The sequence below is a fragment of the Cupressus sempervirens genome, chromosome 1, assembly GCF_028749045.1.
Source record: "Cupressus sempervirens isolate cs-2001-9-10 chromosome 1, ASM2874904v1, whole genome shotgun sequence".
Taxonomy (NCBI): domain Eukaryota; kingdom Viridiplantae; phylum Streptophyta; class Pinopsida; order Cupressales; family Cupressaceae; genus Cupressus; species Cupressus sempervirens.
The window spans coordinates 493,310,489-493,329,130 of record NC_143118.1 but is presented as its reverse complement, the minus strand read 5'-3'; positions in this window follow the sequence as shown (position 1 = coordinate 493,329,130).

Sequence of the window (18,642 nt, the reverse complement as noted above, 5' to 3'; positions counted from 1 at the left end):
TTTATTGTTGAGGTTGATTTCATAAAGTTCATGGAAGGGCTACCACTAATGCTACATAGATAGAATTAGTTAGTTAGTTTGAATATTTGAAAGGTTTTGACTAGCCTGCTGACAAGGAGGCTAGGATATGGGAGTTGGTCATTAAGGGAAGGAAGGCCCAAGCTAATTATTGGTTAGTAGTTTTCAATCTTCTTTTGTTTAATTTGATTATAGGGCATATGATTGGTTAAGAGGGAGATAACTTTAATAATATTGCATATTGAGTTTTCTATCATAGTTGTAGATGACTTAATCTTTTAAAAGATAATGTGATATGAATATATGAAGAATATTATGCCCATGTCCCATTTCAAGTTTGTTCCATCTACTGCAAAATATGAAGTTAAAGATTTTTCTATTGATTATAGATTGATTTTGTTGGATTTGATTTTTTTGATAAAGTGGTCCAAAGAAAGTTGAATTTCTAGTCCTATAAAAGGAATTCCAAGACTACTTTAAAAAGGTTCCTAAATAGTTTTTTTGTATCAAATTAGTCAAGTTAATATAGTCATGTACATTTGAGGTTTTATAGTTTTCTTAGAAGCATGTATGATTTTTGATAGGAAAAATAGAATAAAAAGTTGATATTATGTCTTTGCAAATATTGGGGATAAGAGACATAACCTGATAATTATCAATATGATAATCACATCAAATTATGAGGTGGCCAACATGTTATCTCAAATCTCATTTTTAAATAATGCTAAGATAAATATATTTAGAAAATAAAAGCAAACATGTATCAAGAGATGATCTATCTTGCCAAAAAATATGAATAAGAAGTAATGATATATGTTGATTGGGAGATGCATCTGTAAGAGTCAAGTAAGTAGGTTTCTACTATTCTTGAGATTACTAAATCATCAAGTGATGTTCCTAATAGGAATAGTCTAGGATATGGTTAGATGATGCAAAGTCCTTGGATATGTTCTCCCCAAACAAAGGTTATAAGATCCCTTGTTAATGGACCAACCTACCATTTTTAGACTTGCTTCACTAGAGTGTAACATGTTTCTAGGCCTCCCTAATGACTTATCTTATCTTGCAAGGGTTGGAGGCTCTTCCTAGGGTGTTTTGGATAGGATTACATCCATCTTTACCATTCCATCCATCCACTTCTATACGATCTCTTCAAAACAATAGAAAACTCCTTTTAGGCCTAATAGTCCTCAATTAGCTCTCCTACTGGACTAAAAATTGATTTGTGCTAAACTTTCCTTAACAAGGATCCCAAATAATTCTAGTTTAGGATACCCTTTTCAATGACCTATAAGATTTCTAAGGTCTTGGTTCTCCATGGTACACCAAATGCGCTAACCTAATTTTTTAGGGTTTGATGGCATTTCATGATAGTCCAATGTAAGATCTACCTTCTCTCACTCACCTATGACTTGGAATATCTCTCCTTGCACCCATAGAACCCTCACTCTATTCTCTTTCCTTCTATCACACCCATTCCTTCAAAATAATTAACCTTTGCAACATATCAACATTCCTTGTCTCAAATTCTAGCCGAGAACAACCCAGTCTCGCCTAGGGCTTCTAAGGAAAGTACATGGACTTGTGTTTCTTGCTCCATTCATTATATGATGCAAAGAATACAGTGTTTATTTCTTAAGGTTTAAAAGTTTTCCAACCATGGGGGATGTTGGTAGACACCATTTTGTGAATTTTACCCCAGTTCTAGCCAGTGAACATGCAGTTCACAAATTTTTTTTATTATAACCACCAAAATATTTCTAGAAAATTCAAACCAAAAAAAAGAAAATAATAAATATTCAAAAAATAAATCCAAACACCAAGAGATTAGTTCAATCACATTACAATCAAATCCCTACTCTTTCATTCAAAACTACCAATAATTTCCATTAACTATTTTAGCATTTGTACTCGTCAAAACTTCCAACCCCTTCCATTGTGATTTGGAGGGATTTAAAATTTAATTTTCAAACTAACTAAACCAACTCTTTATTTTTGGTAACCTCCTTGTTGAATTACTACTCATGAAACATGGTTCAATGAATTTGACTCAAAATCATGTAGTTAAATCATGATAGCAATATCACAATTTAACTTGATGTGGAAATTATCTCCTACTTATAAATTGATGAGCTTAAGGGGCTTTCTAATGAATGGTTCATAAGGTACAACACTTGGTGAAGGTTTTGAAAATGGGGTTTCAAGCTTTGGGTTTAACCATGGAGGAAACTCTATAGTTAAGTGCACTCAAGCTATAGTAGTATTGGGATGGATGACCTCTTGAGAAGTCCTAGTGCTTCACCCCTATGAGCATCACCTAGATCCAATGAGTGTTAAGTGTTCCATTTTTTCTAATGAGATATGGATTCATTTTGAATCACTACTTATGAAACATGGGTCGATGAGTTTGACTCAAAATAACACAATTAAATCCTGATAGCAATATCACAATTTGACTTGTTGTCAAAATTATGTCCTACTTTTCAATTGATGAGCTTAAGGGGCTTTCTAATGAATGGTTCATACTGGTTAAGGTTTTGAAAATTGGGTTGTAAGCTTTGGGTTTAACCATGGAGGAAACTCTATAGTTAGGCACACTCAAGTTGGAGTAATATTGGGATGAGTGACCTCCTGGGAAGTCTCAGTGCTTCACCCCTATGAGCATCACCTAGATTCAATTAGTGTTAAGTGTTTCATTTGTTCTCTTGAGAGATGGATTCATGTTGATTCACTACTCATGAAACATGGGTCAATGAGTTTGACTCAAAACCACACAGTTAAATCTTGATAGCAATATCACAATTTGACTTGTGAAAATTATCTCCTACTTATCAATTGATGAGCTTAAGGGGATTTCTAATGAATGGTTCATAAGGTTCATCACTTGGTGAAGGTTTTTAAAATGGGGTTGTAAGATTTGGGTTTAACCATGGAGGAAACTCCATAGTTAAGCATGCTTAGTTTGAAGTAGTACTAGGATTGGTGACCTCCTGGGAAGTCCCAGTGCTTCACCCCTACGAGCATCACATAGATCCAATGAGTCCTAAGTGTTCCATTTGTTCTCATGAGAGATGGATTCATGTTGAATCACTACTCATGAAACATGGTTCAATGAGTTTGACTCAAAATCACACAGTTAAATCCTAATAGTAATATCACAAATGACCTTGTTCTCTCTAACCACTTTTGTGACTTCTTAGACAAGAAAATTGCAAAATTGCAAAATTGTCATTGTGCAACTTTTGCAGTATTGACAATTTTTGTATATTTAAACTTTAAACTTTATAAAGATAAGAATATTGACTCTAAATAAAAATGGAATTTATTTGGACCATTATTAGACCATTTCCACTTCTAGCTACCCACTACACTAAATTGGCCCTCTGAGACAACTTTTAGCAATAATAGACCTAATTGACAATATTTTGCAAATAGGACATTTTGACACTAAGTTTTCTATAATGCATTAATTTTTTTGTCCATTTGTATAAGAACCTAACAACTAATGAAGGACTACTCCTAGTTCTTAGAAAGAATTTTATTTGCTTACTACTAAATTGGATGACCTAAAACCTAGGGGCTCCTGCACCATACTCTCTCACTGAGTTGAAAGTCCTAGAACTTTAAGAAGGAATCAGAGAAAGATTAATGCCATGCTTTTTAAAGTCACCCTCTACAACCCAAGTGGCTTCACTATATAGCTTTCCAATTCATTTCACAAGATGTTCCATATAGGTTTTGTTCCTAGTCAAATTATCCACTTTAGAGCTCAATATCCTCTTAGCCAATAACCTATTTGTAGAGGGATTTAGAAAGATAGCTACAAGGTATTGAAATTTTGTATCCCTTGTTGAAATGGAATTTGGAATAGGCCCCCTATAAGCCACCAAGTTTGAAACATTGAAAGTAGTGGATAAATCCATATTTGTAGTTAAGTTAACTTGATATGCATTGGCTCCATACTTTGCCAAAATATTATAGGGTCCCACCTTCCTAATCTACAACTTGTGAGATTACCCTTTGGAAAACTTGTGTTTGTTAAGGTGAACCATGACATAGTCCCCCACTACAAATTGAATATCTCTTTTCCATGCATCGTCACATTGCTTCTTCTTCACTGTATTCTACTCCAAAGCTTACTTCACCATGTCATGAACTTCCTTCATGGAAAGAGAAAAATCTTTAGCTACTCCACTGACCTTTGCACCTACCTTAATGTCTCTTAGTTCAAGAATGCCTCCAAGATGTAGTCCACAGACCATTTCAAAAGGACATTTCCTAGTGGTGGTATTTTTAGTATCATTGTAGGCATATTCTACTTGAGCAATAATGTCTAGCATCTGAAGAGGTCTCCTAGGCTCCTATTAACCATTGTTGCCTACCCATCTATTTGAGGATAGTAGGCACATCCAATTGATAGGTTTTTACCTAACTTGTGCCATAGAATCCTCCATAAATGACTCATAAATGTAGTGTCTCTATTAGACACAATGCTAAGAGGAAAACCATGTATTTTTACTACATCCCTAAAGAAAAAGTTTGTGATGGCACATGCATTATGAGTGGTTTTACATGGCACAAGGTGAGCCATTTTGTTGAACCTATCAAAAATGACATAAACACTATCAAAACCCTTCTTGGTTATAGGTAGCCCCACCACAAAGTCCATGCTGAGACATTCCCAAGGTCTTTGGGGAATAGGCAATATTTGGCATAGCCCTACATTGGTGATAACTCCATTGGCTTTCTGATAGACAATGCAACATTCCACATATCTTTTAACATCTTAGCTCAAAGTAGGCCAATAATAGAACCTTTGAACCAAATCTGATGTCTTATGCACACAAAAATGACCACTTAGAGCACTATAGTGCTTCTCTTTGATCCAATGAGTGATAAGTGTTCCATTTGTTCTCATGAGAGATGGATTCATGTTGAATGACTGCTCATGAAACATGGGTCAATGAGTTTGACTTAAAATCACATAGTTAAATATGATAGCAATATCACAAACCTCCTTGTTCTCTCCAACCACTTTTGCAACTTCTTGGACAAGAAAATTGCAATATTGCAAAATTGTCATTGTGAAACTTTTTGTATTATTGATAATTTTTAGATATTTAAACTTTAAAATTTATAAATATAAATATATTAACTCCAAATAAAAAAATTGATGTTATTTCAATCATTATTAGACCATTTCTATTCCTCAATACCCTACTACACTAAATTGGCCCTCTAAGACAACTTTTAGCAATAATAGACCTAAATGACAACATTTTACCAATAAAAAATTTGACACCAAGTTGTCTATAATGCATTAATTTTTTTGTCCATGTGTATAAGAACCTAAAAACTAAGGAAGGACTACTCCTAAGTCTTAGAAAGACTTTTATTTTCTTACTACCAAATTGGAGGACCTAAAACCTAGATGCTCTTGCACCATACTCCCCTAATGAGCTGAAAGTCCTTCTATGACTTTAAAAGGGAATTAGAGAAAGATCAATGCCATGATTTTTGAAGTCACCATCTACAACTCAAGTGTCTTCACTATCTAGCTTTCCAATCCATCTCACAAGATGTTACATATAGGTTTTGTTCCTAGTCACCTTATCCACTTTATAGGTCAAAATCCTCTTAGCTTATAACATATTTGTAAAGGGATTTGGAAAGGTAGCTATAAGGTATTGAAAGTTTGTATCCCTTTCTGAAATGGAATTTGGAATAGGCCCCCTCTAAGCCACTAAGTTGCAACATTGAAAGTAGTGGATAAATCCATATCTGTAGGTAAGTTAACTTGATATGCATTGGCTCCATACTTTGTCAAAATATTGTAGGGTCCCACCTTCCTCATTTTAAACTTGTGAGATTACCCTTTGGACAACCTATGCTTGTTAAGGTGAACCATGACATAGTCCCCAACTACAAATTGAACATCTATTTTCCATGCATCAGCCCATTGCTTCTTCTTCACTGTATTCTGCTCCAAAGTATGCTTCACCATGTCATGAACTTCCTTCATGGAAAGAGAAATTTTTTTAGCTACTCCACTAACCTTTGCACCTACCTTAATGCCTCTTAGTTCAAGAATGCCTCTAGGATGCACTCCATAGACCATTTCAAAAGGACATTCCTAGTGGTCCTATTTTTAGTATCATTGTAGGTATACTCTACTTGAGCATTCATGTGATCCCAACTCTAACCATACTTCTTGGTCTAGTATCTAAAGAGGTTTCCTAAGCTCCTATTAACCACTTCTACTTGCCCATCCATTTGAGGATAGTAGGCACATCCAAATGATAGGTTTGTACCTAACTTGTGCCACAAAGTCCTCCATAAATGACTCATAAACTTAGTGTCTCTATCAGACACAATGCCAAGAGGAAGTCCATGTATTCTTACTACCTCCCTAAAGAACAAATTTGTGACAGTGCATGCATCAGGAGTGGTTTTACATGGCACAAAGTGAGCCATTTTAATAATGACATAAATAATATCAAAACCCTACTTGGTTGTAGGCAACCCTTGTATAAAGTCCATGCTAAGACATTCCCAAGGTCTTTGGGGAATAGGTAATGGTTGGTATAGCCCTACATTGGTGATAACTTTGTTGGCCTTCTGATAGACAATGTAACATTCCACATACCATTTCACATCTCTGCTTAAAGTAGGCTATTAATAGAACCTCTAAACTAGATCTGATGTCTTATGCACACAAAAATGACCACTTACAGCACCATTGTGCTTCTCTTGGAGTAGGTTTTCTCTTATTGATCCCCTAGGGATACACAACTGATTACCTTTAAACAAGAGGCCTTACAGCAAGGTAAAACCAGAAAATTCATGATTGAAATGGTTAGCAAAATCATTACAAACTTGATATGGCTTGGTAAAATTTGGATCATTAGGGAATGGCTCCTTAAAATTTTCAATTCCCACACTCCTAATCTGCACTTCTTGAATAGTCAACAACCTGTGGCTAAGTACATTTGCAACTTTGTTTGCAATGCCTTTTTTATGCTTTATGGTGAGTGTATAGGCTTGTATATACTCCACCCACTTCATATGCTTGTGGCTTAGTTTATCTTGGGACTTTAGAAAACTTAGATCCTAATTATAAAAATAAAATAAGAATCCTTAGGTGGTAAATGATTCCTCCACTTTCTCAAGGCTTGTACCAAGGCATACATCTCAAGGTCATAGGAAGAATACTTCCTCTTTGCCTCATTTAACTTCTCACTACTTGAAGGAAACTAGTTTACCCTCTTGGTTAAGGACTACTCCAATGGTAAGGTTATTGGAATCACATTCAATAGTAAACAAATTCTCAAAGCTAGGTAAGACCAAGATTGGCTAAGTGGCAATCTACTACTTCAACAATTGAAAATTCCTAGAAATTTGTTTAATCCATTTGAACTTTTCCCTGATCCCACCTTTAATGTTCCAAAAAAGGTGCACATATATGATTGGCTTGTTTAATAAACTTTCTCTAAAATTGAGCTAATCCATGGAAGCTCCTTACCTTTGAGGTAGTCTTGGGTGTTGGCCAACTAAGTATGGCCTCCACCTTTCTAGGATCCATCTTGAGTTGTCCTTGTGAGATGAGCAAAACCAAGTAGACCAACTCTTCCTTCATAAAATCATCTTGGAATCAAAAAATCTTTTCAAGATAAGACTCAAATATCTTAAGTTTTATTCTTTAGTGCTACTAAAAATCAAGATATCATCAAGATAAATGACAATAAACCTACCCAAATAATCAGAAAAATATTCACTTATGAGCCTCATGAATATGGAGAGGACATTTGACAAACCAAAGGGCATCACTAGCCACTCATACAACCCTTTAGTAGTCTTGAAAGAAGTCTTCCAATCATCTCCCTCCTTAATTCTTGTTTGATGATATCCAGTTTTTAAGTCAATTTTGATGAAGTACTATGTATTTCCCAAACAATCAAGGAAGTCTTCAATTCTTAGGATTGGAAATCAGTACCTAATTTTTATATTATTGATTTCCCTTGAATCTGTACACATTATCCAAGTACATCCCTTCTTTGCACTAGGATAGTTAGAACCATACATATGCTCACACTCTTCCTTATCAACAAATGATCTAGCAATTCTCGCACTTGTTTGGCTATCTCCTCATGTTGACTAGGTGTCATCTTATATGTTTCTTATTAATAAAATATTCTCTAGTGATGAAATCTATCTGATGGCTAATAGATCTCTTAGGTGGAAATGCAAGCTTCCCATTACTCACAATATCTTAAAATTGATCCAACAGTTTTTGTACTTCTTTAGGATGATGAGACTTGATTGTGCTTTGTGTATTATGTGGATTTACAATGATGGCATACCTTATGCCCTCTCCTTCTTTTATAGTTTTTAGGAACTCTTTTCCCCCTACCATTAGGACATTAGGTCCCACCATTGTCCCTTCTCCATCTAGTAGGGAGTAAATGGTATAAGACTTTTCTCCTTTTTTAATCTTGTAAACATTCTTCCTACCATCATATTGGGCATCCCTATCATATTTCCATGGCCTCCCCAAAAGGAGATGACATGCATTAATTGATAGTATATCATAAAGAACCTTGTCCTTATACCTACCAATATTAAATTCAACCCATACTTGTTCCTTTACCTCTACATGTTGACCCTTATTTAGCCATATGAATCTATAAGGACTATTATGAGAAAGTCTTTTAAGATTTAATTTTTCTATTGCTTCTTCTTAAACTATGTTATTTGTAGACCCAAAATCAATTATGACTTTACATACCTTGTTTTGCACCTTGCATTTGACCCTAAACATGGTTCTTCTTTGGCTTGGCTCCTCCTTCATGGGCTCCCTAATGAATGTTCTCCTAAACATGATCAAGTTCTCACCTTCTTATGAATCCAATGGGTGATCATCTACTTGCTTTCTACCATTATCTTCTTGAGGACTAACCACTTTCCTCTCTCCTGATGTAGAATCCTTCTCTAGACATCTATATGATGGATGCCCTATTTGGTTACAATTGTAACACTTTATTGTGGAAAAATATGAGGGACCTCTACCTTGGCTACTAGTTGTGCCCCTAAAACTACCATTACCTCTGCCTCTTTGATTATTTCCACCCCTTGGACTACTTGAATCACTTTCTTCACTTGGCTTATTATCGCCTTCAGGTCTACTTACTTGGCCACTTCCACCACAAAAATTGCCTCTCTAATTGCTTTGATCCCTTTCTTTTCCTTTGTTCCTATTATTGATATCTTGCTTCTTGTTCAATTTATCCTCTACCTTGAGAGCTAGTTCTTAACACTTTTGCACTATATTAAGACTCCACAACTGAAGTTACTCTTGGATATTCCACCTCAATCCATTAATGTATCTTGCAATTTTAATACTTTCAGCCTCTTTCACTTTGGATCTTAGGAAAATTTTCTAAAACTCCTCAGTATAACTTTCCACATTATTATCTCTCTATTTGAGATTCTTCCTCTTTGTATGCAACTGCACTTCAAAGTCTTTAGGAAGATAGGTTTTTTGAATCTAACTCACCATACTCTACCAATTTGCAAAGGGTTTCTTTCTCTCTTTCACTCTTTCATCTTGAGTGAATTTCCACCATGTGAGAGTTTCTCATCTTATTCTTTCTTTTGCTACCTTAACCTTCTGGACTTCTTTTACATTCTAACACTCAAAATAGTTTTCTATACCTTCCATCCACTCTAAGCCATGATTAGTATCCAACTTTCCACTAAACAATGATATTCCTTCCAAATATTTTTGGTTTAGGGCCTTGATTTCTCTAAGAAATGGTTTCTCAATTATTTTAGGATCAGGTGTAGGTGCCTCCTCTTCATTAGCCAACTATTACTTTTTCCTATCATGCTCCTCTTACTAAGTGACCTTACTAGTCATTACTTCAATCTTGAGTTTTATTTCCTCAAGAATTGTTTCGAAGGCATATATATTTTCCTTCAACTCTAGGTTTTCCTCATCCTATTCTTGAACCTTCTTAGCTAACTCTGCATTTATTACCATGGTGGATTGTATGGAGGATTCTACTTTACAGTCAAACATACTCTATATCTCCCAAAATCAAAAAATTTCTCTGATACCAATTTCATAGGAATAGTCTAAGATATGGTTAGATGATGCCAACTCCTTGGATATGTTCTCCCCACACAAAGGTTACAAGATCCCTTGCTAATAGACCAACCTACCATTTTTATGCTTACTTCACTTCTTTCTAGGCCTACCTAATGACTTATCTTATCTTGCAAGGGTTGGAGGCTCTTCCTAGAGTGTTTTGGATAGGATTACATCCATCTTTACCATTCCATCCATCCACTTCTATGTGATCTCTTCAAAACAACAAAAAAATCCTTTTAGGCCTAATAGTCCTCAATTAGCCCTCCTACTGGACTAAAACTTTATTTGTACTGAAATTCCCCTAACAAGGCTCCTAACTAATTATATTTTAGGATATCCTTTTCAATAAACAACAATAATTATGAGGTCTTTTTTCTCCAAGGTACACCAGATACCCTAACCTAATTCTTCAAGTTTGTTAGGGTTTGACAATATTTCATGACAATCAGATGTAAGACCCACCTTCTCTAACTCATCTGTGACTTGGAACACCTCTCCTTGCACCAATATCACCTTTAGTTTATTCTCCTACTTTCCATCACATGAATTCCTTCAAAAATAGTTCACCCTTGCAAGAAATCAACATTCCTTGTGTCAAATTCTAGTCGAGAATATCCCAGTCTCGCCTAGGGCTTCCAAGGAAAGTACATGGCCTTGTGTTTCCTACTCCATTCCTTCTCTAATACAAATAATATAGTGTCTACTATAATTTCTCAAGGTTACAATTTTTTCCAACCATAGGGAATGTTGGTAGACACCATTTTGTGAAGTCTACCCCAATTTTGGCCAATGAACAAGTAGCACAAAAAAAAAATTTTATAACCACCAAAATATTGCTAGAAACTTCAAAACAAAATAAGAAATCAATTAATAAATAATCAAAAACTAAATCCAAACACCAAGAGACTGGTACAATCACATTGTAATCAAATCCCTACTCTTTCATTCAAAACTGTTAGTATTTTCCATTAACTGTTTAGCATCCATACTCCTCAAAAATTTCAACCCCTTCCATTGTGATTTGGAGAGATTTAATATTTTATTTTCCAAATAATTAAACAAAACCCTACTCATTGGTACCTCCTTATTCTCTCCAACCACTTTTGCAACTTCTTGGACAATAAAATTGCAAAATTATCATTGTGCAACATTAACAATTTTTGCATATTTACACTTTAAACTTTATAAAGATAAACATATTGAATCCAAATAAAAAATAGAATTTATTTAAACCATTATTAGATAATTTCCACTCCTATCTACCTTCCTATGGTAAACTGGCCCTCTAAGACAACTTTTAGCAATAATAGACCTAATTGAAAAAAAATTGCCAATACAACATTTTGACACCAATTTGTCTATAATGTATTACATTTTTTATCACATGCATAAGGACCTCAAAAATAAGGAAGTAATACTCCTAAGTCTCTCAAATATTTTTATTTTCTTACTATCAAACTAGAGGACCTAAACCCTAGGTGCTCCTACACCAGTTCCCCTCATTTCTGTTGATGTTTCTTTCCTAAAAAATGTTAATTTGAAGTTAGAGGAATATGTAGGTAAAATTTGAGGACTTGGTAGGGGATTTTAATCCTAGGGGAGTTTCTTTTTAATGGATTTCTTGTAGCATAAATTTGATATTTTGGCAAGAAAATTGATTTTTTGTATGGGCACCATGTTTCCTTATTAAAAAATTAAGGTTTTGTGATGATGTTATTAGTGTCTATTCAACATTTAGTTATAGATCATTTTATTAATGGAAAGTTTAGAAATTATAATGCTATATATGAATGATACATTTGATAAGATTCAGGGGACCATAGATGAGATAATTGTTCTTCATTCTCTATTTTCCTTTTTTAAAGGTAAAGGTCTTTTAATAAGGAGTAAGATAAAATATTTTTTGAGGGCTATCATTGTTTAGTATCATCAATTTATGTGAAGGAAAAATAATTTACAATATATAGATATGTGGAGAGGGGAGTTTGATACAATAATGATGAATAATGAAATAATTGAGGAATTAGATGCAAAATTTATTATTGAGGTTGATCTTGTGAAGATCATTACATGCAGAAGGGCTACCACTAATTCTATGTGGATAGAATTAGTTAGTTAGTTAGAAAATTTGAAAGGTTTTGACAAGATTACTAATAAGGAGGTTGTCATATGGGAGTTGGTCACTAGGGGAAGGAAGGCCCAAGCTAATTATTGGTTAGGGGTTTTTCATCTTCTTTTGTTTAATTTGATTATAGGGCATGAGGTTGGTTAGGAGGGAGATCAATTTCATACTCGTGCATATTCAATTTTCCATAATAGTTATAGATGACTTATGCATTTAAAAGACAACTAAATCTCAATATATGAAGAATCTTATGCCTGGGTCCTATTTCAAATTGTTGTTCTATTTCAAGTTTTTTCCATATGTCACAACATGTGAAGTTAAAGATTTTTCTATTGAAATCTTTGAGGTTGTATAGTTTTTTGAGAAGCAAAAATCTGATTTTTGATAGTCATATGAGAATGAAAACTTGATATTATGTCTTTGTAGCAAACCTAAAACCTTTACAAATTAAATCTAAATAAAGGGTTTATTTGAATTTGTCTCTCTATAGACCAGTGATGAGATTATTATATTTATCTATCTTTCAGGGAAGGAATCAAATTTGATTGGATACAAAGTATTAGGATTTAAATTTATTACAAGTATTAATAGTTCTCTATAGAATTAGGAGTTTATTCAAAAGATATGTTCTATTTAAATTTCTATGTCATGTGTTGAAAGAATCCTGGCTATTAAATATCTTCTTCCTTTTGGTGACTCTATGTCCTAATTGGATTAGGCACTAGTTCTAATTCAAGGCATAATAATGTTCAAAGAAAAATAAAAATCTATAAAATTGTCTAAGTATAGAAGGTTAGCAACCTTTTCATTGTTGAGATTATCTTGTCCCTAGTTTGTAGATAATTTATTTTTGATTTAACTGTATTTATCTGATAGTCATAGTGAATATTGAATATATTTGAGAAATAGGGTTTGCAAGAAAATACACAAACAAATACATTTTATTATATTCTTGTTAAAATGAGATATATTATTGTATAAATTAGTTCTAATAAAAAATTAATAAAAAAATATTTTCATGATCAATAGAGTCAAAGAATTTTGAGGTGTTAAGTTTATTATATAGTTTGAGTTTTTTATGCATGTCTATAAAATTTTGAAAAATGTTATTTGAAATCCTATTAGCTATGGAAGAAAATAGCAAGGAGAAATTTATGTTTTTCAAATAAAAATCTGCTAGGTTTTTTTTAAAATTATAAATATTGTTTAAATATTTTGGCAAAAATATAATGATATTGAGAGTCTCAACTCTTGGGTAAGATATGCATTCTCAATGGGGGTATAGTCCAAATTATAGCTAACAAGGGTTTTAATTTTGTAATTTAGATACTAAAACTTGTTTTTTCATCTACATGATTTTGTTTTTACCAATGTTCATCTTAATTAATTAGATAGTCTTGAAAATAAAATAGAAAGTATTAGCATTCTTTTAAGCTATGATAAGTTATGAACATGTGAATCATTAATATCCCCATGCAAAAGCATCATTTGAATCCCAATGAGAAGCAAGGAAAATAACAAGTTATTTTGAACAAAGGGGTTGGATAAAGGGAAAGAATCATTTCTAAAGTAATGGATTTGGTCACCTCTAGTGCCAATATTGTCCCATTGGGAAACTATATGATCAATCGTGTCCTAAAGTAGTACTAAAGGGGGGGAATCAATAAGTTGAGATACCTTTCCAATTATTTTAACTACCATTTGATTAAGGAGAAAAATAATAATGATAGAAATACCATATAACCAAATAAAATCACATAGGAAAGAATACATCAATGACACATAAGGTAATGTAGGTGAAAACCCTTAGTATGAGGATGAAAACCACAGTGGGAGTAATATACCCACTAGCCTTTTACTACACATTTAAGGTTGTCGAGTTAAAGGCTATTAAATATTTTTTCTGAGATCATATTTAGTTATAAATTTTGGTAATATGCGAGGATTAAAAAATCTTGTCAAAGCTACATTGTGAAAGGATTTACAACACTCCTTCTAGGAGGCACCTTCTGAGAGGACTTACAATTTTTTCTAATGAAGCATTCCTAGTTAAGAACTTAAATAATAGTTTAAATGGTAAGAAGAAAACCTAAAATGGTTGATCTAATAAGTGGAATAACTTACCTTTTGGATCCTTTGCATACACCTTAAATATCTCATGATCTCCTTTTCCTACTTTGGCTTACCCTATAAACACTCTATGCTACATTGTCTCTCTTGCATGTTCTTCACCATGCATTCACTAGTCTATCATTTAGGTCTCTACTCTTCAAATATATTATCCTTCTCTCATGCTCTCCTCAAACTTCAACAACAATTGCATATAAAAATGAAGTGAAAAAGCCCATTTACACTTCCCAATACATGGGTGCCAAAATTACATTTGAAAATCTTGTTCAAACTAATAGATTAAATTTTTCAATATTATACACAACATAGTCACATAATAAATGTAATTACCTATGAGTAGGGATCTAGAATGGTAGGCCTGCTAGTCTCCTTTTAAGTCTATATGTAGATTATATAATGTACATCTTAAAATTCTTGTCACATCATGTATCCTACGTATTTCTATGCTATGCCACATCAATGGTGACTAATTCTCCTTGTTCACTGCCTATTACTTTTCACATCACCTCTATGTCTACATGACATGCCATTAGCTCTTTCCTTGATCCAACTAGTCTATGAGTATACGCATGCTATATCTAAATTCATATCCTTCTTTGTCTATAAATTTCCAATCAATGCAAACACTATGGTATGTTAAGGATTAAGCATCATCATTTCTTGGTCTTCATACCATCCTTAACTTTCTTTGAAAAAAATTGGCCTTATCGCTTTCCTCCTTCATTTCTTTGACTATACTAGTAGAAGAATTGACAATAGTGTGGACTTAGTTGAAAATTTAGTGAGATTCCTTACCAACATAATCTCCTCTGCCTTTTCTCCTTTCTTCGCATATCTGCATGCTTGTCCTTGAATATTATTTTTATTACTCCTTAATTCTACTCCCCCTTTGTATTTTGTTCCTTTACTTATTCTTTTTTTTCTCTCCCTATCTTCTCTATATACTTGTTCTCCTTTCCTTCTCTCTTATTCTTCCCCTATCCCCTCTACATGTTTGTTCTCCTTTTCTTCTCTCTTATTATCCCCTTTTTGTCATCAATAATAAGGTGTAATGATATGATGGTTATAACCTATCAAGTACCTCTTTGTAATATAAAAACACACTGTCTAGTTATGTCTTCTATGACACTTGGATAGATGTGAGAGAAATTGTCTAACTCTTGATATTGACCATATGTTCTTAAATGTCATCTACGGTGCTCATTGGTTGCCTACTTATTTTTATCTCAACATTCTTGATGTATTCTTCAATAATTCCTATTAGGGGTGATAGGAAACTCTAAAGTTCCAAGGGCTTGAGTTTTCAATTTTCTTATTCAACCTTTATCCTATTGATGAGGTGAAGGGTATCTTGAATTTTTGCTATGTAATATGTTGTTGAGTCAATTAGAGCATCAAATATGTTTTGTATTTTCTAAAGTACTTATTGTGCTTTATTTATTATGTGGTCTAAAGCAAGCATAAAGGTAGATGGATTTGATACCTTTTGTAGCACTAGGGTGATTTCCTTTAATCCCTCAAACATTGCATCTTCAGCACTACCAATACCTTTCTTATCTCAAGAAGATTAATGAGTTTCTCTAGTATATTCTCTTCAACTTTCTTTTCTACTACCTTTTTTAAGTCCTCCACTTGTCCTTCAATGTTGTCAACTATTTAAGTGAGTTGACTTATTAGATTGGTGTAAGGGTCATAGGTGACCTCTAAAGCTAAATCAAAAATTAGGTCTAGGTTTTCACTAGTGTCTATGCTTGCTTATGTCTCTTGTTGGCTTACTAGTGGACTAGTTTGAAGCATTTCTTCAATTCTCTTGAGTTTATTTCACCAATGTTTTCCTTTATTTCTTCAATCTCAAATTCATCCTTGACATCATGCTCAAATATTTCTCCTTCATCTTTCAAGATAGAAGAAGAAGATGACGATGATGATGAGGGTGACCCACATAAACCCTTTTATTATTGTTTCTTACTAGTTTAATATTTTTCTTCAAGACTGAGATTTCTCTTTGAGGACTCATTTCTTTACGTTTTGTTGTCCTCATGTTCTCCTTTCTGACACTTTTGACCTTAATGGTGTCACATTTTTTATAAGTGATTTAACCATATCTTATTTAGATTCCTCCTCTTGGATTGAAGTATCTTTCTTTTTAGAATTATTTTCCTCTTTGGTGTCTTTTCCTTCTCTATATTTTTCTTGTTTTCTTATTTCTTGTTACTCTTCTCCTTTTCTAGAAATTTTTCTTCTTCTCCTTAAGGTCCCTATATGACTAGTATAGTTACACTTATTAGTGTCCTTATCTCCTTTTGTTCTTCTAGTACCTTCTCTTTCTTGGTCTTTTCAAGAGATTTCTCCTTAACTAGAATTTAATCACTTGCCCTTTTTCTTTGTTTGATTTTACCACCTCTAGTTGAGCTACCAACTCAAGAGACTTCCCTTTCTCTTGTTTGGTAGGTTGTTTCACCACTACATCCTCCTTTTCCTCTTGTACCTCTTCTTCTTTTGTAGTTTTTTTAGGTTGAGTTTCCCTAACTGGTATGGCCACACTTTGTGGGATTTTTCTAACCTTACTGATGAGTCTAACCTTATTGATGAAGATGCTTCTTCTCTTTTTAATGACTTGTCCTTCATCGATGAACTCTCCTTTTGAGAAGTTTGCATTATTATGGAACTTAGTTCTACTTATGTCCTAGGAAGAGTAAGGGGATTGAAATTCATAGGTGTTTAAAGTAGCTTTTCTACCTATCCTTCTTCTTCTTCATCTTTTCTTGACCTTAGTCGACCTATCTGGTTCTTCATTTTCTATGGATCTAGTTGCTTTATTCTTTTTCCCTTTGGATTTGATGTTGAAGCAATTTTTCCTTTTCTTCTTCTACCTTTTTTATCATGCTGAACTCTACTATTTATTTAGCCACAATATTCCAATTCTTTGCAAAAAATTCATATACTTTTCTCTCTCTTCCTGTAGTCACTAAGGCTACATTCTTCGCCATAGAGAATTTTTCATTTATAGACATCTACATATGTCTTCATTTCTAATGGAGAGTATTATAGTCTCATTTTCCCCAATGCATCATATAATATCTTCTTGTATCGAATAATGCCTTCTTGTTATTTCTTATATATGACATCAAATAGTTTCTTAGGTACTTCATCTCTTACCTCAGCTAGTTTTCTACTATACATTATCATACTAAGTAGTAAAACACACTAATAGATTTATTCTTATTTGCCTCATTAAACTTGGAAAACATATTTTTCAGTGTATTATAATTTCCATTGTGTATAATATCAGCCAAAAACCAATTAAGAGTGATTTTGATTTCTTTGTACCTCTCTTTTATATTTTTTATACTTTAATATCTATGTCAGAATATATAGTCCACCAATATAGCTAAAAGGGGGGGAGTGGGGAGGTGAATTTGGTATCCAACTATTATCACAATTATAAACCTTATTATTTCTGAAGCATGTGAGCAATATAATCAAAAATCATAACAATATACTCATCCACAATAACACCAAATATGTTAACTAGGGAAACCCTTGATTAGAGGGGAAACCCTAGTGGGAATGGTACCCACAAGATGATGTACTAATATAAATATTACTTTTAAGAGGATGGACCCTATTAGAAATATATGAAAAAATTTACTACATATTAGTCCCTATTAGGAGACTTTCAATTTCCATTAGGAGATTCTAACTCTATTAGGAGTTGTAGAAGGTAGATGAACCCACTATCCAAACAAATTTAGAGGCAAGACCAATGAACTGACTATCCAAATGATCTTTATGTTATTCCTTGAAGAATAGAAAAATTGAAATGTATTTCTTCTTCATCTTCCTCTATCCTATCAACCAAACTTTTGCTCCTTATAATCTTGATACCAAATCATAAACTTCACATCTAATAATCCCTTGGATCACTTACATGCATTTACCAAACACTCTGTTGTTGTTTGCACTTCCTTGAACACATTGTATTTCACACCACATCATAAAAAGGAAATTATCTTTCCTTTATACCATATCCTTTAAAAAATTACTTGAGTCATCCTCGAGGCTTTCCATTTAATTATAATAGGACCGCAATAAGATAATTAATTATTATGCAATTACAATAGCACTGTCATCTCATATTTCAATATAATCAAATAAATGGCTAAATTAGATGATTTAATGCATTTATTGTTTCGGCTATGTTATTAAATGCAATTGC